The sequence below is a fragment of the Lagopus leucura genome, unplaced genomic scaffold (assembly GCF_019238085.1).
Source record: "Lagopus leucura isolate 7727_CA_CO unplaced genomic scaffold, USGS_WTPT01 Super-Scaffold_100009, whole genome shotgun sequence".
In the NCBI taxonomy this organism is placed as follows: domain Eukaryota; kingdom Metazoa; phylum Chordata; class Aves; order Galliformes; family Phasianidae; genus Lagopus; species Lagopus leucura.
In genome coordinates, this window is record NW_024962266.1 from 4384755 (window position 1) to 4408909 (window position 24155).

At 43.9% G+C, this 24155-nt stretch overlaps 1 protein-coding gene and 1 long non-coding RNA gene across 2 annotated transcripts in view; both read left to right on the forward strand.

The window, feature by feature from the left end:
- The window catches only part of XPR1 (xenotropic and polytropic retrovirus receptor 1), a 78522-nt gene that overhangs the window by 10823 nt on the left and 43544 nt on the right, over positions 1-24155 (forward strand). The window lies entirely within an intron of this gene.
- On the forward strand, positions 13208-16978 carry LOC122181081. Its single transcript, XR_006179333.1, has 3 exons — positions 13208-13337; positions 14063-14163; positions 15129-16978. It is a non-coding gene; the product is annotated as an uncharacterized LOC122181081 (long non-coding RNA).

Below are 24155 nucleotides of genomic sequence, written 5' to 3' on the forward strand. Positions count from 1 at the left end.
ACGCTGCTCTGCTTTTAATCTTTCAAGACACAAGCTGGCGAGAATGCCTAATGCTACAGCCTGCTTCTGGTTTGTATTTAGAGTTCAGCTCTGCCCTGTTGGGAGCAGGCACAGCTGCTGGGTGCTCACAGCTTCTGAGCTACGCAATGCTAATTCTGCTTTGGATCACGTTGCTCCGATCTTCATTTGAAAGTTAATTGATCAGATCTTCAGTTTTCCACATTGGAGGGCAGTAGCAGAAGGGTATCTGCATGGGGCACAAGGGCTCAAATGGCCCTGGAATCCTAAACAAAGTGGGGAGAATGCTGGCTGCCAGTGAGTTTGCTGGGTTTTATCATTTGCTCCTCTAATACTTTGCTCTTAGTAGGGCTGTTTGATGATGGAGAGGAAGGTTGATAGAATTATTAAGGCTGGAGAAGACCTCTAAGGTCATCACGTCCAACCATCAGCCTGTGCCCACCACTGCCCACATCTCTCAGTGCTGCATCTCCATAGTTCTGGAGCACCCCTGAGGATGGTGATTCCATCACTCCCTGGGCAGTCTATGCCAATGCACACCACTCTTTCCGAGAGGAAATGTTTCCTGATACCCAACCTGACCCTTCCCTGATGCAAGTTAAGGCTGCTACCTTTCATTCTCTTGTTCAGTTGCAAAGACCTTGGCTAGGTCTGAGAGGAGCCCAAGAAGGGCATGCAGACTGGGTGCTGCAGGGTCTGCCTGTGGATGCTGGATTCAGTGGGCACCGTCCCTTCCTCCAGGATTCTAACAAGTGGCCTATCTAATTAAGTGTCTGCACATAGATTCATTTACAAATATTCTTAATCTTTACTTGAGGAAGCCAGTTCCGTTGCTGGCTGCTTGGTGCTGGAAGGCTTTGGGAAGATGCCTGCTGTCAGAATGTGACTGTTCCACGCGTCTGTGTGCCGAACACAAACAGCTCTGCAGCTGATCAAAGAGGAAGGATTACACTGCTGCCACGAACTAAACGGGCAAGTGAGGATAAATGGCAGCTCTGCAGCAGGCCTACCTGAGCACACAGCCTCTTTGTTGTCAGTGGGGTAATGTGAATCATTTGTTGGTGTGATTGTTTGGTTTTGTTGATAGCAGAGGTGTTCTTTGTTCTGTTGGGAATATTTTTCCTCGCATTTCAAAGCCCCGACAACTGGGTTACTGGTGATGGAAGGCCATCTTTGGTGTAGCTACACATGCAGTGAAAAGATCATCTAAGTCTGAGGAATATAGGGCATCTTTTGGAGTTCTCAGAACGCTTTTCATATAGGAAAAAGAGAGATTTTGATTTGCACACCTGCATTAATAGAGCATGCAGACACATCCTTGGTGAGAGGTGAGTTATCTGAGGGCAGCTGTACAACTTCATCTCTGCACCTAATCCTATGAGTTTCGTTACATCCCAGCACCTTGTATCCTGCAATTCTTACAGGCAAACGTTGTATTTATGATTATATTGCAGGTGTTTTGACTGGCCTTTGTGCCTCTGTAAAAATACCAGGTATAACACAGCACCTCCAGAGGGATGTATTGTACCTGTATGTATGGTGAGCAGTTGTTATCAGTCAATCTTCCTCACTTCAGGGAAAAGAAAAATAGGCTTTAAGCAAACATTAACCATTGCCACATATGGTTTTTACACAACAAATCTGAATTTAAAATGATGTGCAGAAAGCTGATTTGTTTTAAGTTGCCTGTGAACTGTAGCTGAAGCAAGTCCTGATGGTCTTTGACCTGTTAATAATCAATTAAATGAATAGCATAGACTTTGGTCTGTCTGTCTCAGAGTTCAATTTGCTGCAGTGCTGCAAGCCCCTGCCCAGAAGCAGGGCTGAAGAGGTGACCCAGCTGCTGCCAGCTGTGCTGCTTCCAGCGCACGGCGAGCTCCTGCTCTTCTTTTGCATGGTTACTCTATCTCAAATGAGGAAACCAGTTCGAAGTTGAGGCCTTTCCTGCTAAACCAGGAGCAGAAACACGTCAGTGTGTCAACTACAATCTGTTTCCAGTTATTGCTCTTGTCACATCGGTTGCGTTTGCAATGTACAAGGAGTATTTGTGTTATCAGACCACTTGTAAAGGCAGATCTTGTTTAGCAGCTCTTTCTTGTCACTGTACTTTATTCTCCTTAAACTTTCTCCTTCCTGCACAGCATGGAACGTTACGACTGGAGCAGGAGTTAGTGCCTAGTTCTGTAAGCAGCAGTTTCTGAGCCTGGTTGCATCTTACTTTCATGCTCTACAATGTTTTATCTGCCTGGAAAGCAGAGCCCAGTAACTGAAGATGGCTGTATGTTCCATACAAGTAAAGTGCAAGGACTTGCGACTGCTAGGGAGAAAAGGGGGGGAGAGGAGACAGAATATTGTGGGATGGCATCTGGGTGAAGTCTCATTGCATTAAACTGTTTTCTCTCCTTGCAGTCATTAAATCTTGTATAAGTCTTGACACTTTCTCATGGAGGAGTAGACAAGAATAAGCTCGGGGCTTTCACTGCTTTGCCATACATTGCCTACATATGACATTGTTTTCCTTGGAGCTGTTGGAATGGGTCTGTTGGATTGCCTTAGAGGTATCTCTCAGCTTGCTTGTCTCCTAAGCAAAAGTCTCCCATCTTGGAATAACATTATTTTTGCCTCAGGATAACCTTGGTTGGCTTTACAGTGCCAGTTAGGTTTTGTTAACTGAATGTTTATGGATCCCATGCTAACTTGCTTTGCCCTGAAGAGGTCGGGCCATTGGACCCAGGGGTCTTTTTAGGTCCCTTCCAGCTGAATATCCTATTCTATTTGCACAGGAATGGCTATTCTGCTGCAGGATAGCAGGAGAAAGCCCAGAACATTTGTGTGTGGGCAGGTTTTTGTTGACGTTACGTTGCTTGGGAGGATGTTGCCTCCTCTGCTGGGTCATCTCTTCCTTTTTTTTCTTTTTTTTTTCCTCAGAATTTTCTAAAGTGTTTTTGACAGTCTGGATATGAGTCAGCATATTGAAAACCACAGGCTTTGGGTTGGGCTGAAGTTGGCAGTTTGGGCTTTTAGCTCATTGCCTGGGAGTGGAAGGTATTGAAGGAGTACACATGTGCCGCTGTGCCTTCTGTTAGAAACATGGACAGTGCAGGCTGTGATGGTTCAAAATTCATTGTGCTTTTATTCGGGGTGAGAAATGTGAGCAGATCTGCTGCTAGGTTCCCAGTTATAGTTTGTTCTTTTTTTTTTTTTTTTTCCTATTTCACTCTTCTGTGGTGCCACTGTGCTTTTGTTTTCGCTGAGCTGCCCTCTTGTAAGCTGTGCTGTTTGTTTTTTTTTCCCAAAGTGATCCTTTTGGTGTAAGGATGCTCAGCATTGCCTGGGGCATGGAGCCCTGGGGGTATCCCTGTGCTGAGCAGCTGCTGGCAGTGCTGAGCTGGGCTCTTTGCCTTGAAAGGCCTATGGCTCCTTGCTTTCAAAGGAGAATCACTACATGTTATTTTTAGGGCTTGGCAGGGAGAAAAGGGTGTAAATAATTTTTATGAGTTCCATTCTGAAAATGGCAGCTTTGGGATGCGCAAAAGGTGGACTTACTGTTCCATGAAAGCACATTGAGGTGCACTGAGCACATTTCAGGAATGTAGGTTTTGGGTTTTTTTTACACTTAAGCTGTTTAAGATTCCACTTTATGTACTTAAAGCATTTCCTTTTGAAGATGGTGATGTACCTTTGATTTGGAGTCCTCTGTCGCCTTCTATCAGCTGTGTGGAATTAATCTTGTGCTCAGACACCAAGTTCTGAAGGTGGAAACAATCTCCTGCTGTTGGGTGTAAAGTGTGCAGGAGCTGCCCCTGCTGCCAATGGTACTTTGCCAATGGTAAGGGCTTCTTGTTATAAGGATGCTTATCCCATGGAAGAAACTTTACTGATGTAGATTTATTTTCTTCCTATTTCTGCGTACCTCACTGGGGATTCATGTAATCCAGCAGAGGTTCCAAGACCCTTAAGGATTTGCAGTGTTCGAGTGATTCATTAACTTTTCTAATTATGTGATTGCTAGGACATGTCTGAATGCTTCAGGCAGATAGTCTGGAGATAAATACATGGATACCTGGGGTAAATGCAGGTTGTGCCTTACGTGGATCTGGGAAGCTGTTGTGACGCTCCAGATTTTAGCCAAAAAAGCAAGATGGGATGGCTGGTCAGCTAATACATGCCTGTTGAGTGTGGGTATCTTTCCTTAGCAGTGACTTGATGGAATAAAACCCCACAGGATTTTCCCCCAGGGATTAATGGTGGAGACTTCAGTTTGTTGATGTTCTGAGTGTTCTTTGCTCTGTGCAAATCAATAGAGGCAGTTTCTTAAAAACTTTCTTCTTTTTTTTACAGCTACAAAGGCAAAAACCCTTTCTCTGTGAAGGAAACTGAAGCAAGCAGATCTATGTTTGCCCCTCATTGATGTGGGCAGCTCCAAGCTGCAGTGTCAGAACGCTGAGTTAGGATGTGTTCATTTGATTAAATCAAGTCCATGGAAGTGGTGGTAAAAGGAGCTGCTTACTTGGAAAAGTGTATTTTTAAAGCAGTAGACCTGAATATTTCCATTTTAACATTCTGTTTGGGCAGGCACAATGTTCCAGCTGGCTCTGGTAACCAAAGGATACCTTGAAGGAAAGGCATGGTTGAGGTATGTGGGACACAGCGCCTGTTCTCCAACTGCAGGCAAGAACTGGTTTTCTTGCAGTTCCTTTAGAGAAACAATCAGGCTCATTAAGATGATTAATTACTGCAGTTTTCAGTCATTAATCTTTTGGAGTAGTGATATATATAGTGTGCAGGAAAATCCATTAGCGTGCCATGGCTCTGTGCTAATAGTTGAATTCTGCTCCTCTTTGTAGTAGTAGTGAGGTAGATGCATGTAGATTACAATGGAGTAAAAACAGATTCCATACGAAGGAAAATATTTCATTTGATGAACAAGATATACTTGTTCTCTTACTCCTCAGTTGCAGAATGACTTACATGGAGTAGAGCATGTTGTTAGAGCTATTAAAAGTTATTAAATGGGACCAAGGAAGGCATGATATGGGAAAGGAGCAAATCGGTGCATCATTCTGTACAGCTTTGGCCCTGTGTCTGGTTGATGATCCATAGGAGAACTCATTTAAAGCTTGTTTATTTAAACTACTTATCGTACAGTTCAGCAGCCTTGGAAAATGAGGGTGAAGGAGACACGGGACTCTGTGAGTTTACAGACTTTTTATGTGTTAATTTAATACAATGTACAAACATCTCTTTAATTACAAAGGATGAGAAAAGCAGATGATTAACTAGGGGCTGCAAATAGGCATTCAATTCACGTTCAGACATCACTATTTCTTGTTTCTGAGGTGAGGCACAGATATATATGGCTATGTGTGCATACGGTATAGTGGTTCAGATTAGGTAGTGCACTGTCTCTTGCCTGGGAACAAATGACCCTATTTGATGTGGGAAGGATGAATTGTTTTCCAATCGTAGAGGCGTCTGGTGGTGTTTACACAAGCAGTCAAGGTTTCAGATAAATCATGGGTTTCGTGTGACTGTGATTTGAGTGACTCCAGTGCAATGGAAATAAGCACTCAACCAGACTTGCTGACTCCTAGGCTGTGTTTCAGAACCTTGTGGAAATGCTAAGGAAAGCAATGTTCAGAGAAATTCTACACAACCTAAGTATCTGCTTGAAACATGAAATACCTGAAAAGATAGGCAGCACCTGAGCTTTAGGAAGAATGAGGTGAGGTTTAAGATAACTGTAATGACAAAACACTGGCTGAAGGCTCATCCCCAGGTCCAGAGTGGTGGATAAAATCCCAAGCAGCTACACAGATAAATATGTGATTATTCTCTCATTCCCACTTGTACCACAAGTGATTATTTACATCTTAAGAAATTGATGTTTCTGACTGAAGTCTTCAGGGTATTCCTGATGCTGCTCTTCAGCTGATTGTAGAAACTAATTGGGAGAGAGAGATTTACAGCTACAATTAACTCACAACGTCGGTGTGTTTTCATCGAGTCAGTCCAGACAGAGGTTGACCTCCTCCGTGTGAACTCATAATTCAGATCTCAAAGAACAAGAAGCAAAACCTCACAGTTTTAACATCTGTTGTAGAGCAAAAAGCAGACAAATAATAGCTGAGTTAACTTCTTAAAATCCTGTGCTGCAGGAAGAGTGTTTAGAAAGAGATATTTATTGAGAGTGTGCAGTAGTGGTGTTATTCTTCTTAGGATGCAAAGCTCCGAGTTGTTTCAGGGTTTGGTACGTCTCCTCTGGTCGAAGCACTGTTGGTGCTGTGTCCTGGGCTTTGGAGATGGACATCCCTGGGGGCAGAGGAGTCCGTTCCTTCCATAGTGATGATCCTGATTCTGCAATACGATGCCTTTGAATCTCTCTGATGTTCCTTTGGATGTTTTGGTAGCTCTACCTTTCAGAAAACTTTTTTTTGAAACTTCTTCACTCAGTTCCAGCTTCAATGGGTGTCGAATTGAATACCCTTTGTTGAGTGTAAGGCGTCTGTTATCTGTTTTGGCAGCCTTCAGTTTGCAGCATTCAAAGAAAAACGCTTCCCTCAGTGCTGCAGGTTTTCTTCTTCTGCTTTAACATCTTCAAACAACTTAATTTTGTGGAGTTTGTCCATTTCCCAAACTTTCTTATCTCTGCCATCCAGGCTCGAGGATTCATGTGCAGATCGAATATTTGGGGGTATGGGAAGGAGAGGTTTGGAGGTAAAAAGTGGTGTTATCTCATTTATTGGTTACTTCTGCATTTCTGCCATTTAATTTTGTTTGCACAATCAAGCAGCTTGGAACTGGCTGAATTGTGCAAAATGACTTGTGCACTGTCACATATGATGGCATCCATGTGTTTCTTGAACGCAGTTGGAAGAGTGGTGCTTGTGCTGGTGACATGGGTTGGTAGAGCTGGGGCTCCTGTCTCTTTGGGGTTGCTGAGGTCTGGGCAAGACTTCCAGCTGTGATGGCAGTATGGAAGTCCCCTAATGCACAAGGGAGGGTTGGGCATTGTTTTACCACTGCCTGCAGTAGGGATGATGTGTGCTTCCACCAGGTCTGAGCTGCATTAAACTGCTTTGATCTTGTAAATTGACTTATTCTTCACTCACTCAGAGGAACTTGTTCAGAGCTTTTAGGCTGTTAATGCCATAAGTACAGCAGAACGCCTACAAGCCAATTACAGAAAGCAGTGACTTGAGGAAGGGGAGCTTTGGAATTAGCCCTTCTGATAGAAAGCAGTGCAGAGCACACCAATGCCCCAGCGCTTTGCTTGCTTTGCTCGGTGCTGGTGAGTGCAGGCCAGCTGGCAACGAGGAGCTTTTTGTGGCCGCTCTTGCAGCCCAAGTGAGATATTTGAGACTAATAAGCTATGTTACCATTGAGAAAAAGGATGTCAGGTCTTTTCCCTTGGGCTGTCTCCAAACCTCCATCAAACAATGGTGCTTCAGTTAGGGCTGTGGCAGGTTCTGGCAGGAGCATTCAGGAGCGCTGCAGTGGTGTTGAGCTGCTGTGGCTTGTGAATCCAGGGGGGAAAGGAAAAAGAAGAGGAAAAGCTTTGTGTAACACTTAAAAAAATAATAATGATAATCGTAATAATGACTTCTTTTCTGTAAAAGTGTTACTTGAAGAATGCATCAGCACTTTCAGGCTAGAAAAATGTGGGGTTTTTCTCTGCTGTTCATGGGTGCAATCGAAGGGACTTTGTTCATGCTTGGAAAACGTGACTTGAATTAGCAGAGCATAAGAACCTCCTGCTGGAGATGTGGCTTTCTGAGAGTTGATCGTGTGAGAGTGTTTTGTGAAAAAACAACATAACTGTTCACTTTGTGCTAGCAATTAGGCCATCTTTTACTAAAGGCTGGGTTTATATAAAAACAACAAACTGAAATGAGCACCATTTGCAATGGGCTGCCTGAAATTTTAGTAACTGACTCTTATTGCTATGTATTTTTTTTAATGTTGCAGGGAAGAGAAAATTGAGAATAAATTGGCGAGTACACCCCACACTTGTGTCTTATCTCCAGCTTTATATTTAGAATTGAGTTTAAAATAAGAGTTCCTTTTGTTTTTAGGTTTGGGCCATATGTGCTGCTGTCTCTATAAAATGCGAGTGAAGCTAATTAACTACAAACGAAACACCAAACTGCTTTGGGTAGGGGTTATTGCGCACGGTGTCGATGGAGTGATGCTCGTGATTATCTTCTGCCATGACCAACTTCTGAGCGTATGGTCTGGTTCCATCAGAAGACCTTGGTATTACTGAGTTCCTACAGGATTTTGTAAGAAGAGGCAGTGCTCATTGCTGGCTATGGGAGAAAGCTGAGGTGAGCCATGGCAGCTCTGGGAGGCGAGTTTGATTTACTGTGTTGTGGTGTTGAGGGAGGTAATAGATACCAGTGTGGAGCTCGCTTCCATTACTGTTATTTTTGCTGCCAGTGTATCAACATGTTAGCAAATATCTGCATAAATATGGGGGTATGATATGTCCTGAAAGCATTGCTGGAGTTTCCAATTCCACTTCTGTATTGTTGATGGTTACTTACATAGCCAGTAAGCTGAGCACCAGCGGGATCATCCTGCTGGAGATGGATTACCTCTGTGAAATGCTATAGAGTCAATGAATGAATTTGTTTCTGAGATATTTGGGCTGTACAGGGTTGCCAACCATATACTGAAAGAGGAATATTTAGTCCCAGATCTGCTGCAGGTAGCCAGATGCACAGACTGGGAGCATGAGAGTACATCGTGATTATTTGGTGTAGCTTGAAGCACAAGGAGCTTTCTAAATCTTGCAAACTAAATTTGATTCCTACATAGAAATTAGAAGCCTTCAGAAGTTGGAATGTGTTCTTAAGACAACTTTCATCTTATTTTAGACGAACGTCTCATTAGGTCACTCCTCTTTCTGTTCTGAAGCTCGCACTGCCGCAACATCATAATTAAATGGGATTCATTTTCCATTTTTAACATATATTGTTTGATGGTTGTTTTGTTTTGTTGGGTTTTTTTAAGACAGTCTACTGGAATAGCTGAACTTGGAATGGTAAGAAGAAGATTGCTCTTCACCAGAGAATCGAAGGAATTGTACCAATATTTATTCCATTTCTATAGCTGGCAATTGGTTTCAGGTTCATGTCTGTGGGCAATCAGCCGTGTCTGTCTTCTAGTTAAGGAAAGCCTCTGATGTGATCTCCAGTTAATCACCATGATCTTTTGAGGCTTCATAGCTGCTGAAATAATGGGAATTTATCCTTTTTATTACAGTGTTAGTAGTGATGGGGTTTTAGCATATATTGAATATTGCACAGGATGCTAAAGTTTGGTAACTCTTTATATGAGACCTCTCTACCCAGGCTGATCAGTGGGATTGGGTGGATGATGCTGCAGTGATCCCTTCTCTAGGTAGGGGTCATATTGATTTTAGTTCTGGAGGAAAAGGAACGGGAAGGGGAGATGAATTTATTGGTAGCTAGTCCTTAACAACTGGAACTCCTGGGCACTTGGGCCTTCAGTATCATTGTTAGCTTGTCTTCAGATCTCCCTGCTGCCATGTGGCAAGGCACCTAGCTTACTAATTACTGCACTGATTGATTCCTAGCAGCTAAAATTGCTGAAGCAGCCAGATCAGCAGGAAAATAGGTTGTTGAACTTGAGATTTGCTGCAGCACTGAGCATTGATATATTGTTATCTACAGCTGCCTGCATTTCTTTAAGGAGATAAATAGTGGTATAAGGTGCATTATGTGTTAATGACGATTGCCTGACTAGATTTGACTTCACTGAAAAGCTGTCTTGGAGAAATCTGTATGATTATTATTATTTTTTTTTTCTCTGAAAAACCCTATTTTCCTGTATGGAGTTTTATAATTTATTTCTACAAGCTTGTCTTTCTTGGGTATAACACTGGATTTCATACAGTTCTCAACTGCATGAAGTTGAATTTGGGCTATTCTTCTAAGCAAGAAGTTGCTTTCCCTGCAGCTGTTTTGAAGAGATCTCTGGACTAGAGAATGAAGGCATTTTCTGGGATGCCTGTAGCATGACCTGAAGTCTTCTGTTTTCCCTATTCGTTTCTTCTTCAAGGTTTTCACTATTCTTAATTCCCTTGTTCCAATCTTACAAACGCTTTCGCAGAATAAAAAGCACTGGTGTTTTACAAGGGGCATCCTTCAAAGAGAGAGCTGGCACAGATGAGTGAGCATCGCCCAGATTTGTCTGCTGCTTTCATGTGCTTTCCTGATGGGTCACTGGAGCCTGACCTCGTTTATGCTGGCCACTCGTGCTCTTAGAAAGCTAACTGGAGGAATTGAAGGCAGCAAAGCTGGTAGGACTTGAGAATGAAATCAGGTTTGGGAACATCTTTGTGCCTTTCTTAGCCTCTCATTAGGTATAAAATCGTTGTAATAATTAGACTTGCATGTTCCAGGGTAGATCTTGACCTTTTATTGGATCCCATCAGTATATCTTCATTTAATGAAGTTCTTGTTCCCTCTGCCTGGGAATGTCCAAGTGTGATGCTGAGAAATTCTCAAGAGTTTGATCATTGTCAGCTGTTAGGAGCTGGTGCCCTTGTGTACTTGTGTCAGGAATTCCAGGCTGAGTGAATGGGAGCAGACACCATTGCTTGGGTACTCAAGCAAGGTTGCTTCTCTGTGCTGGCGTGGCTGTAAGTATTTGGACATCTCTGGCCCTTAATGTTGTCCGGTCTCTGGTGCAAACTTCAAAACTTCAGCTGCCCAGTTTGTCCACCTAAAGTCTCCCACCTAGCAATTTAGCTTCACTTAATTGGTAGAATAGAGTAAATCTTCGCTATATTCGGCTCCTGTTTATTTACTTTAATTATAGTAAATTTTGTCAGAAATAAAATGCTGTTGTGCTTCATGTCATGAAGCTTATCATAGTGAATTTCATGTTCTTTTGTGGATATAAATCCTGGCTCCTTGTGGCAGCCATAAGGTCAAGTGCAGAATACTGAGCTCTGCTCCTGTGTTAAAGCTGGCAGCAGGTATCAGCATGGCTGATGTGTCCAGAGAGCTGGCCACAAAGGGGCTCTTGTCTGCAAGAGCCATAGGATGGCTTAGGTTGGATCACTGAGCCCCATCCCTGCCATGGGCTGGCTGCCCCCAGCTCAGGCTGCCCAGGGCCCATCCGTGTTCTGGGGCACCTCCAAGGATGGGGCACCCACAGCTCTGGGTAGCAGTGCCAGCACCTCACCACTCTGAGTGAAGAATTACCCCCAACATCTCACCCTAATTTCCTCTCTTGTGGTTTAAAACTGTCCAATGTCCTATTGCTATCAGTGTCTTCATCTTTTTTATAAGCTCTCTTTATGTACTGAAAGGTCGCAATGAGGTCCCCTTAGGGATGACTACTATTAGCTTCCGTGATAGCTTCTGTGAGATGCTGATATGAACTGTTGCCTTTCTGAGCCTAGATCTATGGACAGTACCCAAGCACTGCTGTTTTCCATGTGCTCATCTGCCTTGACTTAAGCCCTTGTTGTTTGACATAAGGGTCTCTATAGCTCTTTAAGGAGTTCTTAACCAGCACCGTTGTGGAGGCAGGCCTCCTTCTGGACTTGTCTTTGATATCCTTGGTAGAGGATAGGCATTGCTGTCTTCATTTCAGTGTCTTTCTGTTTTTTTACTGACAGCTCCAATCAGCTTGTTGCTCTACTTGTACATACGATGAGCTTTTAATCACAGAATCCCCAAATGTCTCAAATTGGAAGGGATGCACAAGGATCATCGAGTCCAACTCCCGGCTCTGCAGAGGACCACCCAGAACTCAAACCCTTGGTTTGACAGCTTTGTGAGCTCTAGCAGCTTGGGGCCATGACTGCTGCCCTGGGGAGCTTGTTCCAGCACTTGACTACCTTTTCCAGGACCCTTTTCCTAATGCCCAACCATTATGGTAATACTATGTTGTATTGTTCTAGCTGTACTAAGTGAGTTAGGGATTCAGTCTTTAGGGGTGCACTAAGGCAAAAGTAGAATAGGAGGCTTTAAAAAGGGGAATATTCAGCCATTTAGTATTAGACCAGAGGTGAGCTGTGGCCCTGGTGAGAAATTTGCTGCTTCTTTTGCACATCCCTGCAGTGCTATACTCACAGCTCCTCCTGGAGACTCTGGGTTTTTCCTCCATGGTAAGCCCAGAATAGCTGTGTCCTTGAAGCACACATGGAGGAGATGTCCCAAAAGCTTTTACATCTCCAGTCCAGCAACCAGAAAATACGGCTACAAAAAAACGAACTCTCAAGTCTGAGCTTAGTGAATCTGGAGAGCTGGGGAGGCAGACAAAACAAGGGCAAGGATTTGGCTCTGGGTCGGTGCTGGCAGCAGCGCACAGCTTTCCTGCTGTCCTTCAGCTGTCCTTTGCGGGCAGCTTTGAGGTGTGGATGGAAAAGCAACGTCTCACTTCTCATTTTTAAACTATTTCCCCATGACCATTGAATCAAGCGCTGTGCAGCCTTGAGTCACCGAGCCTTATTCACTGTGGAATTTACTGAGACAAACAGCTACGACATGCTGCTGCTATTTATAACGTTATCTCATTGTCTGTGGGTTACATGATGCTGTGTGGTATGAGGGCTTGGAGGGGAGACCCTCTGCAGTGTGCAGCGTTTCCAAGCTTTTTTACTGCACTGTCCATGTCATTGATGAAGGTATTAAAGAGTATCAGTCCCAGCACTGACCCCTTCTGGGACACCTCTCATCTCCAGCTCCGTTCAGACCTGGAGCTATTGACTGCTGCACTCTGGACTTAATCCTGCAGCCAGTTCTTCGTCCATTGAACAATCCATCAAATCCACATCTTTCCAATTTGGTGAGAAGGATGTTGTGGGGTACCGTGTCAAAGGCCTTACTGAAGTTGAGATGGACGACGTCCGTGGCTCTTCCCTTCTCCATTGATGCAGTGACACCATCACAGAAGGCTAACAGGTTGGTCAAGCAGGATTCATCCTTGGTGAAGCCATGCTGGTTCTCACATATCACCTCCTTTCTGAAATATCTGACTAGTGATTTTCTTAGGAGCTTACTTTACATGAGGGGCCAGTAGTTAAAGTCTCATTTTGACCTGGAAAAGTTGACTTCTCCAAAAAATGAGTTATGTGTAACTTTAAATGTGGCCAGGGTATCCCATCAGTGTTGCTGCAGCTGTCACTGGAACCTTTTCTCAAAGCAGATGTGAAATCGATACCTGCAAGATGCCTTCAGCTCAGAAGAAAACAAAGCTTATTTCTGGATCTGAGCCTTTTGAATTGGTTCCAGAATGCCCGAAGGAGTTGGGAGTGGGGAATTCCCTGCTAACTCTTGGTAAGTTTTACTGGAAAATGAATCAGAAAGAATACTATAAAGAAGCAGTCTGCCTTCAGCTAGTGAGCGTGACTGACCTACGTCAGTGTGATGCTGTTTTCCAAGTACTGCCCCCCCAAAAAGAGTCAGAATATGATAGGAGTAGTGGAAGGTCAGCTTCAAAAACAGGGAAACGCCTTCAAAGGATCCTCTCATTGTGAAACAATAAAAGAATAAATTTTGTTTGGTTATGGTTCTACAGAAACACGGGCTTCATTTGTGAAGACACGGTGACTACATTTAGCTGTTCCAACAATCAAAGCAATTAATGCTGTAAAGGGAAGAGATTTTAACTCTGACTTTAGATGTAAAAATTTGCAGTGGGTAATATGAGAGGAGAAGGGTGTGTGAAGGGCACGTAAGGGGGAAGGAGGATGTAATATAACATCAGACAACAGTTTGTGGTGCAGCGGGTGGTTTTGTGAAGGAGGGTGGGCAGCCCTGCAAGCAGCTGGCTGTTGGCCTTTGCAGCCAGCTTGAGCTAAGCACTAATGACAACTATCCCATAGATTGTCTGTCCACCTGGATGCTTACAGGACAGTGATCTGCTGGGACAGCAATCTTGTTGCAGTTGACATCAGAGCAAAAATCACTTCACCCTTGAAAAGCATGTTAAGTGCTCGGATTTCTTTGACAGTAAAGAGCCATGTTAATGCCCTGGCTTTCTCACTTTGCTTTTGTTTTAGCAAGCAAAATGCGAAGGCATTAAACTACTCTTGTATCAAAGCATAACGGAAGGTGGCTGGGAAATGTATAATGGCAGCTGGATTCCATACACAGATTGCTGGTGAGGTTGAAGTTTGTGTGGGTTGAATTTGCAGCTTATTGGCTGGCTTGTTTTTTTTTTTTTTTGACGTCTCTTTTGTTATGGAGCCTGCTGTCATCTCCCTGGAAACTGAAACAGAGCAGCAGTCAGAGAAGTAGGAGAGGAGCAGGTTTGAAGAAAAAGAAAAGTGGGGGATGGAGACCATGTAGTAAGAGTACACCTGAAGGAAGAAGTTGTTTTTTTGAGTTAATAGATATATATATTTTTTACAGTAACCAAACTCTTTTTAGCAAACTTCTTCTGTGTGAAGAGATGAGTCTAAATGCAGCCATTGCCACAGTGCTTTTTCAGCTCTGAGATCATGGTGGTGAAGCTATGTACCTTGAGCTGGCTCACCACGCAGCCCTGCCTTGTCTTTGTGCAGAAGTGCCTCTGCCACACGTGCTTCAAATCCTCCTGGTCCTGTCTGTGTCCTGCAGCAGCTTAGTGACAGTTCTAGGCTTACTGCTTTTGAGACACGAAAATGCATATGCTATGTTGGTGATTCGAGTGATATATTTTTAATAACTGTGAGTGCTGTTGTTCCTATGTGCCAGGCGAAGCTTTTATGTTTCAGAAAAGACCAGGGCTCCCCATGGAAGTACAGTGGTAGGCTTGGGAGGATGCTGTGACTTTGTAATGAGTAAGCACTGTGGGTTTGTGCAGCACGTTCAAGGTGTGTGTGTGTATTCACAACCCATGGGTAATTAACAGAATCCCAGTTTCATTTTCCTTTGATTGACTCAATGTGAGGATTCAGAGTGGGCCTGGCATTCTGTCTGCTTTCTTTGTGTTAATTTTTCTTTTCTTTTGGCAATTAAACTGAACTTTGTGTAAGTCGTCTCTCGCATCCCCGTGACAGAACAAAATGTTGCTGTAAGAGCTACCCAACTGTGGAAATGAAGATCAAGAAACAACATCAACTTTCTTGCATGTTATTTTCACAGCTTTGCCTGATGTTCTATCAAGGACAGCATCCTCAAATGGTTGAATGAGACCTCTTCAAGCTGACACTGCATGAGGAAGTTGGATATAAAATAAGCCCTTCTCGGTATATCTGCAGCCAGACTTTTTTTGTTTGACTGACAAACTGACTGACAGTATTTAGTATCACGTTCTTTGCATTTCCTTTTGGGTGTTGTGTGCTGCATGTATGAACCATGTGATGCAGTGTGGGAACATGGATGTACCTGAATTTTGGCCTCCACGCACAGCCTTCTATTTTGTACCTGAAGCATACAGAGCAGTTGCAAGGGCTGGGAGGAGGGGGCTGTTCTCAGTGAGCTGCTTCAGCAGAGACTTTCTGCTCACTGCTGTAGCCAAAAGAGGAGAACAGAGCTTGGGCTGGTGAAAACCAGGACTGCCATGCCCGGCCCATCATCTCCCCTCCAGCTCAGATGCTGGCATACTGGATGTGGAAGAAAACCTTTTGTTGTGAAAGCAAGGCTGGTGGGAAAGCTGCTATCTGCTTATCAGCCCAGCTGTGTACAGTGCTGGTACTGATGTACCCTGCCAGCTTATCCCATTTCAAAGGGCTGAGAGCAAAGCAGTAAGGAGCACAGAGGAGGGCAGTAAAGATGAATTACTGGCTGCTATTGTACGAGTGATTGAGCTGATTACAGCTATCTAGCCTTGAACAAGATCTGATAGGAGACTACCTGATAAAATAGGTGAACAGCTCACTCTTTCTGCCAAGACAAGAACTAGGGGACATCAAATGGAAGCAGTAGATGCCAGATTCAAAGTGAAAGATGTAACTCGCTTGGCACAGGTCTGGAGGTGCTGGGAGTTTGAGAGCTGAACGTAGGATTCCACACATTGCATAGGAGGCAAATATACTTGAGCTCCAAACAGAGTCAGGAAGCCCCTAAACCACAAACAGGTGCTTTGGGAGAGGTTATTTAGGGGAAGCTTCACTGCAAGGTTGTCTTATCTTTGCATTCTCTCCTGGTTAATCATACTGGGTGATGATGGGAAGGGACTGCTGGGCTGACTTGCCTTTTAGCCTCAGTGTGGCTCTTCTCATGTAAAGCTGGCAAAAGGAACCCAGTTTTCATGAGCAAAACTGCTTTGGCAGTTCTTTTCTATGAGAACTATAACTTTAATTATTGCATAGTGACTTGTAGCAGCATTTAATCCAGTGTTCTGGTTGCTTTGCTGCTGCAGTACAAGGGCACATGTGAGGTGTGAGTTTGCCCTGTGAACAGTGCCCTGGCAATACAACCTCTGAACATCTCTCTTTACACATTTTTGTTTATCTGCAGTCTTCGTTTTCCATCTCAAAAAAAAAGTTGAATTGCATCTGCTTGTTAAAACAAAAAAAAAGTGAAATCTGATCTTGTATAGCGTTATTGCAAGTTATTAATGAAAAGAGTGGGACCTTTCCACCCTCTCTACTTGCTTTAATTATACCAGGAGATGGGGGGCAGGTGTCAGTCCCTACTTCTGTGAGCAGTGCATCAATTTCACCCCGACTATGGGAAAAGCAACAGAATGGCATAAAAGCATAGGATCATCTGCAGTGATGCTGACTGTGGGATGGCTTGCAGGCCTTGCAGTCTGCATTTAGTGTGCTTTCTGAAATCCCAGGCTGGAAATCCCTTCTTTATAAAGATATGTCACTGTTATGAACCCTTATCCATGCTTTACAATGGTTATTTCTTAAGAGGATTATGTATCTTTGTATCACCCGTACTGAAAAGAATATCAAGCATGTGTCCCAGGGTTTTGTTGTTTCCTGAGCTTTGTAAATACTGTTAAGAAATAAAATGCACTGGTTTACCGTAATAAATCCTAATACTTCAGGAGATAATAAGCACTATTGGAGGTTATTTGCTTCAGAAGACGGGTGAGTTACCTTGCAGCATCTGGTGGGCTGTTGTCCAGTACACGCTGTGGGGTGGGATGCTGCCTTGGCTATTTAAAAGCTCATTAAAATTGCATCTCCCATGCTGTGGTTCTGTCCTTACCCCCTCCAGCTCGCTGTCCAGGCTTCTGTGAGCAAGCCAGAATTGATCACAGCAATTAGCTGAGCCCAGGGGAGATTTCTAAATGCTAATGTGTATAGTTGTTTGGTTGTTGGTTTTTTTTTTTTTTTCTTTTTGCTGTTAGCTCATGTGTTACTGCTAGTGATGGGTGCTTCCTCACTTTAATGCATTCATTCTTCTCCTCTGTCTTTAACAGTTATCTGTAGACTGTTCTGTAGACAGTGGAATCGTAGAATCACAGAATGTCTTGGGTTGGAAGGGACCTCAAGCATCATGAAGCTCCCAACCCCCCTGTCACAGGCAGGGCCACCAACCTCCATATCTAATTCTAGACCAGGCTGCCCAGGGCCCTATCCAACCTGGCCTTGAACGCTTCTAGGGACAGGGCATCCACAGCCTCCATGAGGAGCCTGGGTTGGACCAGTTTGGTTTTGCATTCCTGACTCAAAACTGGACTGGTGATATTTCCACTAGTGGTAAACTATTGCTTGCTTTTTTCCTTCCCCTTAACTGTGTGCAGCTACTCAAAAGACACATTAAATGTCACTTGCCAGCTTTCTAATACTTGAGTGGTTGTATGCTTGGAAAAAAGAGAAGTGTCATTCAGCAAAGTAAAACTGCACAAATGCATGAAGAAGTCTGGTGGTTTGTGGCTGCATGCAGGGAAAATAAGTCTGTAAGCGGAGAGAAATGGCCCTAAAAACTCCAGCCTGGCACAGACTTGTAAAGGAGTCATGTTGGTAGAGCTGTTTCCTGGTTACAATTTCATTTAACTGTCTGTACCTTGAAGCAAGTCCAATAAAAAGTAAACATGCAAAGGTTTGGTCAAAAGGCAGCAGCAAACTCTTCCAAACCTTAAAATCATGATTGATGACATAGTAGTAAGTAGCTTCTCCATTCTTCAAAAGCTTTGGTCTTTTTTCCTGGGGAAGAAGCACTTGATGTCCTTCTGATGTTTGTATTATGAATGGTTTTCTGTTTCTTAACCAGAGCTCAGCAATAACACTGGTTCTGAAGAAATGGAAACCCAACAGTAAGTTGTGGCTGAACAGCTGAAAATCTGAACTGATGTGTTGGTTCTGTACTGTTGACCCAATGTGGCAGCTCTGATCACAACCATTACATCTCACCTTGTGAACGTGGTGCTCGCTGTGGAAAAAGGGGATAGAACAAATTAAACCTTTGGTATTTCAGGCTGGAGAATGTGATGGCACAGTGCTGTCATTATGTGTTCAAACAGTTCCTCCCCTTGAGTATCACAAAAATAAGCCCATCTTACCTGAGGCTAACTGGAATATTTTCCTGTAAGGCATTAAAGCTCTTAACCGTTTCTGACATTGATAAAACATCACTAAATGTCTTCTGCAAATCTAAACACACAGGAACATCCTGCACCAAATTTTCTGTTTCAGGAAAATACTGAAGCAGCTTGGTGCGTTCCCAGTTGGCACCTGTCCCATCAGGGCTTGCTGGTAGCTAGTTTGCTGGACTGCTGTATAGCTAGCCTGTGGATATCCAGGGTTTTAATCCTTTCTACCTCTAGAGCCAGACCCTTTTTTACACTGTATGTATAGAACAAAATGTGGAATACCCTCAGTGCCCAGTTTTTTGGGCTTTTCGAAGGGTTTGTGTCACTGCAATGTGAGAACAGATATTTCAGCTAGTGAGCACTGCTTTTTATCTTTTCTCTCTACGTTTTTAAGGCACCCCTGGTCCTGTACTCAGCCCCTGGTGTGATGTGGTCAGGAGGAGCCCTTGCTCGTGCTGCCCCATGATGCATTCCAGGGCTGAATTCTGGAGGAAAGGTCTCTGTGTGCAGGCAGACTTGTGCCTCCTATTCCCTTCTCAGTATTCAGCAGGCGTCCTGTGTGCGTGCCAGCCCTTCTTTGGAGGTTAGAGAAGAGTAAGGCTTAATAAAACTCTCAGAAGTCAGAGTGACGGTGGTAAAGGCCACACCAACAGCAGGGGAGGAGCTGGTGGTGACCCCTGAGTTCTCAGCAGGAGCCTGTCCTTACCTCTCCTCTTGTACCTGGGGATTTATTTCATACTTGTGTTCACTTCCCCCTCTCTCTCCTCTCCAGATGAATCTTGGTCTTTTGACTCAGAACCTGGGTTGTCCTTCTACTTGCATACACTTATAAATTCCTCGCTCTGTTTGTGCTATCTTTGATGTGAATACCACTTCCTCTGTTGCCACAACATCGAGACTATAAAAAGTACTCTGAAAGCATCAGAAACATTCTCTAGAAGATATTTAATTAAACCCATAGTTTCCAGTGTGCCTCGAACACGTATATAGTTCCAACTCATGACACTGTGATAATAAGATGACAGTTCTAAAATGTGGTGCTTTGGCTAAACCTCCTCATCTTCTTTTTTCCACTACGGGGGCTCTGGATGCTACAGCCTTCATATGGTAGATGAATTCCTTGGCAATTTGCTCTGCTGGCAGTCTACACCCATCAACCATTGAAGAGCTGGGCGTTTATGTTCAGTTCCTGTAGCCTTGTTGTCCCTTGTCACCGCAATGGGGTAAATGGTTCTTGTCTTGAGAATTTGTAAAAAACCCTAATGTAATTCTTGTTTGGAGATGCCTTACCATGAGTGAGGCCTTCAACATCTGTTTCTGTATCCCCTTCATTGCAAGTGGAATCCCATTTTTCTCTGGAACTGAAGTGTTCCTCGTTACTCAAGGATTCAGAGGTGAGCAATGGAAGGGCCTTGGTTCTGATGGTGGAGCTGTGAAGCAGTTCCTCTGCTGATGGGAGCAGATGGAGGTCCTGGAGCTGGAGCCATGTGCTACATGGTCTGGAAGTGCCCCCAGCAGCTCAACTCATTGTGTGGGGGTAAGAAAAGCACCAAAAATGCACAACATGAGGATTACTTTGGGATCGACAACTGTCAAACCACTCGCAGAAGACTAATCAGGTTTGGGACTGATGAGCGTGGAAGCGATTACAGCTTTCCTTAAGCTCTGAGGCCTTTGTCGTTTCATTTCCCTCCCATGGGCCATAGGATTAGTTTGTCAGCAAACATATTGCTTCTCAACTTGCTGTTTGCAAAAAGGAGAGCAAGACCTGAGCCTATGTATCCTCCTGTAGCAGAAATGCTAAGTCATGGCCTGGAGCAGTGATTGAGCACCTGGTGGGAAGGCAGGGCCAACCCAGGGGAGCTCAGGTGTGTGCAGTGAACCTTAGTGATGGAAGGGATAGAGCCAGGATCCACTCCTCATTTAAGGGCTGGTAGTGGAGGCGAGGGTATTTTTCTGGAGATCCCTGCCTTCCAAAGGTCTTCCAAAGGGTAAGCAAGTTTTCTTTTGTTTCTGCGTCTGCATCATCTACGTTTGGGCTTGTCCTCGTTTGCTGCAGCCTAGGATTGTGCTGCTGTTACTGCGGTGCTATCCATTACATTACAGCATCACACTTTCCTTCCCCTGCTTTCACCGGTGACTGTAGCCAGTGAAATCTGTGCCCAGCAGAAGCTGAATGGCCCCAGCTGGTGCTGGCAGTGATTTGCATGGTGCAGGTCAACGTGCCCTGCTCCAGCTCCTATTTCTTGCAGGCAGAAGCAGCCCCTTGCCTCTGGCATCCTGCTTAGAGTGAGGTGCTGCTTTAAGCCTGAGTACTATAAATGTCTGCTTGGGATAATAACATATTTCGTGATTGTGATCATTCAGCTAGATAATTACTTGAAAATATTGGGGGTGGGGGCAGTATTTATTTCTGTAAATTGAAGCAATTAGATTGCAACCTTCTGCTCAGCTTCATAAATGTGTTGGTGAAGCTCTTCCATCCCACAGATATGCAGCTATGTGAGTCTGGCCTGGTGGGTGCCCTGCCTTTGGCTCTGGGCAACCCCAGTGCCCTTGTTCTCACCAGAAGCTCTGTTTCTGTACGAGTGGGTTTTATTTCTTTCAAGCACTGTGCTGGCTTTATTTCTTCAATGCCGTGGATTAAACACCCTTAATCATTAATGATTCTGATTCAAAACGCTTGGCATAGATTTCTGAGCTACGGGTTTTGATCCTAAATGAAGCAATTTTTCTTCCCATGTGGTATTTCCCATCTTTGGATAAGATGCTTTGAAGTCAAGCAAATGCAGTTTAACTTTGAAAACAGCGGCGATGTACTGTTTATGACTGCAGTGTTTCTCTAAGTTCTTTTCTGATAAAACAGAATGACTTTTTTGAAGGTGATTCTTTCTGCAGATACTACAGTATGTTAAAAAAAAAAAAATGCTACCATGGGAGGGAGATTGGTTGAAAAACTCAAGTATTAATTTTTCATTTCTGCTGTATCTTTGAGACCTCTCCAATGATACTCTTTTCCTTCTCTTTCATCCTATTAAGAGAAGTCATAGACCATGAGGTTGTCCCTTTTTCGAACCTTGACATGATGGCGTTTCTTCTCAGCAGATTAAATCAGAGTACATCCTATATTCACAGCCCATTGCTCTGATTAGCTTTCTTTGGCGTAACTAAAAAGCCAGTGAATAATCTGTCCAACCTCTAGGAATGGCTTACATTTGTTTTATTTTCAGATCTGTGTCATTTCTGATGATGAAAGTTGTCTCCATACTCTCCCATTGCGTGGTTGCAGGCAGCTTTAGGACTTTGTCATGCACCTTATTTAGACTGAACAAAGCCAGCCTTCCTTGTCTCTCTCAGCTTTGTTATCTTTGGCATTTTTGTAGGAGATGCAAATGATCTGGAGGACTTTTTGCTTTTCAGGTGCCTCTTTGATTTTCAAGGTGAAAGGGAATATCCACTGGAACAGCACCAATTGGCATAGGGCTGCTCAGGCCTTCTTGCTTGTTGCAGACTGCAAGTCTGGACAACCTTTGTTTGCAGACAGTGCATGTCTTGTGTCAGGCTTGACTTGTTTGTAAACAATTCCAGCTGAAGGGGAACTCCCCGACATGCCAGACAGGTGACTTGTGTCCAGGATGAGTGCCTGGCTCTGTGTGGCTGGGAGCAAGGTGCTGCTCTGAGCTAAGGGGCTCCCTGCAAGCTCAGGCAGGTTTCAAAGAAGCTTTTAGGCATATGTTGTTGACTGTATGCTGGTGTGACTTGCAAAAATAAAGAAGGGACGTTGAACAGCCAGAAGTCTTCCTTCTTAATCTTTCCTTAACAAATTAAGCCTGCTTATTAATTTATTAGAGGAGCAGACAGCTGCTGAATGTGCTCCTGTTTTGGTCACAAGACTGTGATTTGGTGCTGAGTTTTTCCCTGTAGAAGCAGTGAAGAAAGGGAAGGAGGAGTGGAAGGCTGGGGAAGTGCTTGCTTGGAGCTGAGTCATTTCCAGAATGATGGCCCAGGCCCATGGGTTGGCTGTGCTGGAATATCCAGCAGGGCAGGCATGGATCAGCATGGGGCAAAGCTCCGGTGCAGAGGCACGAAGGTGATAGAAATGGTTTAACCAGCATCTTCGTAATGGTTGTGTTTTCAGAGTTAACCAGTTCAGGCATATGCAAACCCAGAGCTCCTTACCAGTCGTGTTGTTAATTATATTTGCCTGAAGTTTATAATGCAGGTTTATTTGCAGACGGGGTGTGGGAGTTCTGGTACTTGTTCATGGTGTGTTTTCCAGCTTGGGGTTTCTCAGCCAGCTCTGTGCACTCTTTTAGCCTACATCTTACTTATTTTTGAAAGTACTTGACCTTAAGATATATTACTTTAAAAGGCAAATCTTGTTAAATTTTGTAATTGAATCAATTCCGTGCCAGTTCTCCATAATTTTCATGTTGAAGTATAACTCTGCCATGGAGAAAGCTGGCTCTAACACGAGTCCTTTCCTAAATGAGCATTTCTGTCCATGTCTCCATTTTCCTCCATTGCTTAAAGCCCAAACAACTGCTGTAGCTTCCTTGGAGATCCTTGTTTTGCTTCAAACCATCTTGCAGCATATTTCGTTCTTGCTGCTGCAAATGCACTGTAATTGGCCAATTTTCCCATTTTACTCCTATTTTTCAAGTCCTGCTTTTCTTCTGCTCAATGTACTCACTACTGTCAGCTTAGCTTCGGACATATTAAAATATTGTGTTGCTTTATTTAGTCTCTTTCTCCCTCACTGTAGTATTAGTACATGCTCAGAATTCACAATAGTTTCTCACAGTTGTGGTTTTGTTCTCTTCCTGCACTCTTCCTTTAAGGATTGGCCTAAACTATTCCCAGGGATTTATGCTGGGGGAAGAAAACCAATTGTGTTGTCTGTGTGTCAATGCCCCATCCTTAGAGGCATTCAAGGCCAGGCTGGATGTGGCTCTGGGCAGCCTGTTCTGGTTGTTGGCGACCCTGCACATAGCAGGGGGTTGAAACTAGATGAGCATTGTGGTCCTTTTCAATCCAGGTCATTCTATGATTTTATTCTTGCAACATTCTCTTAGATGGGGCATTGAGAAGGCAATTTGGAAAGGGAAGGTCTTTAATTGAAGAAATGCCTTTGTTTCTACACTCACTCGTGCATCTATAATTTAAGAGCGCAGGTGTCAGAGGCAGAGGTGAGTGGCCTGAGTACCTGTCTTGAACCACAGATAACAAGGCCTAATGTTCTTCTTTCCTCCGCTGTCTGGCAGGAAAAAAAATCTGCATGTAATTATTGTAGATAAACCTGTGTTTTTAGTCATATCTATGGATTTGGTTGGGCGGTTTGGACAGCCAAGCTAAATTGCAGTATAGTTTGTCTGCTCTCTTCCCAGGTTTGAGAATGCATCAGATTAATGCTTCCGATAGCAGGAGTGGCTGTCGCTTCCATTTCTGAGATGCTGCCTGGTGTCCTGTGATACACAGCAGAACATGATTAGGATGTCTCAAGGGATTTTCACCTTTCCAGCCCTTTCCTGATCCCCGTTTTCCTTTTCTCCTCTGCCGGTGCCACGTTTCCAGCTCACAGTCAAGGCTCACAGCTCCCCTTTCAGCTTTCTGCAGTCTCCTTGAAATGTGAAATTCACCATGTAGTGAGGTCTCTGTAGTTACTGCTGAACGTTGTT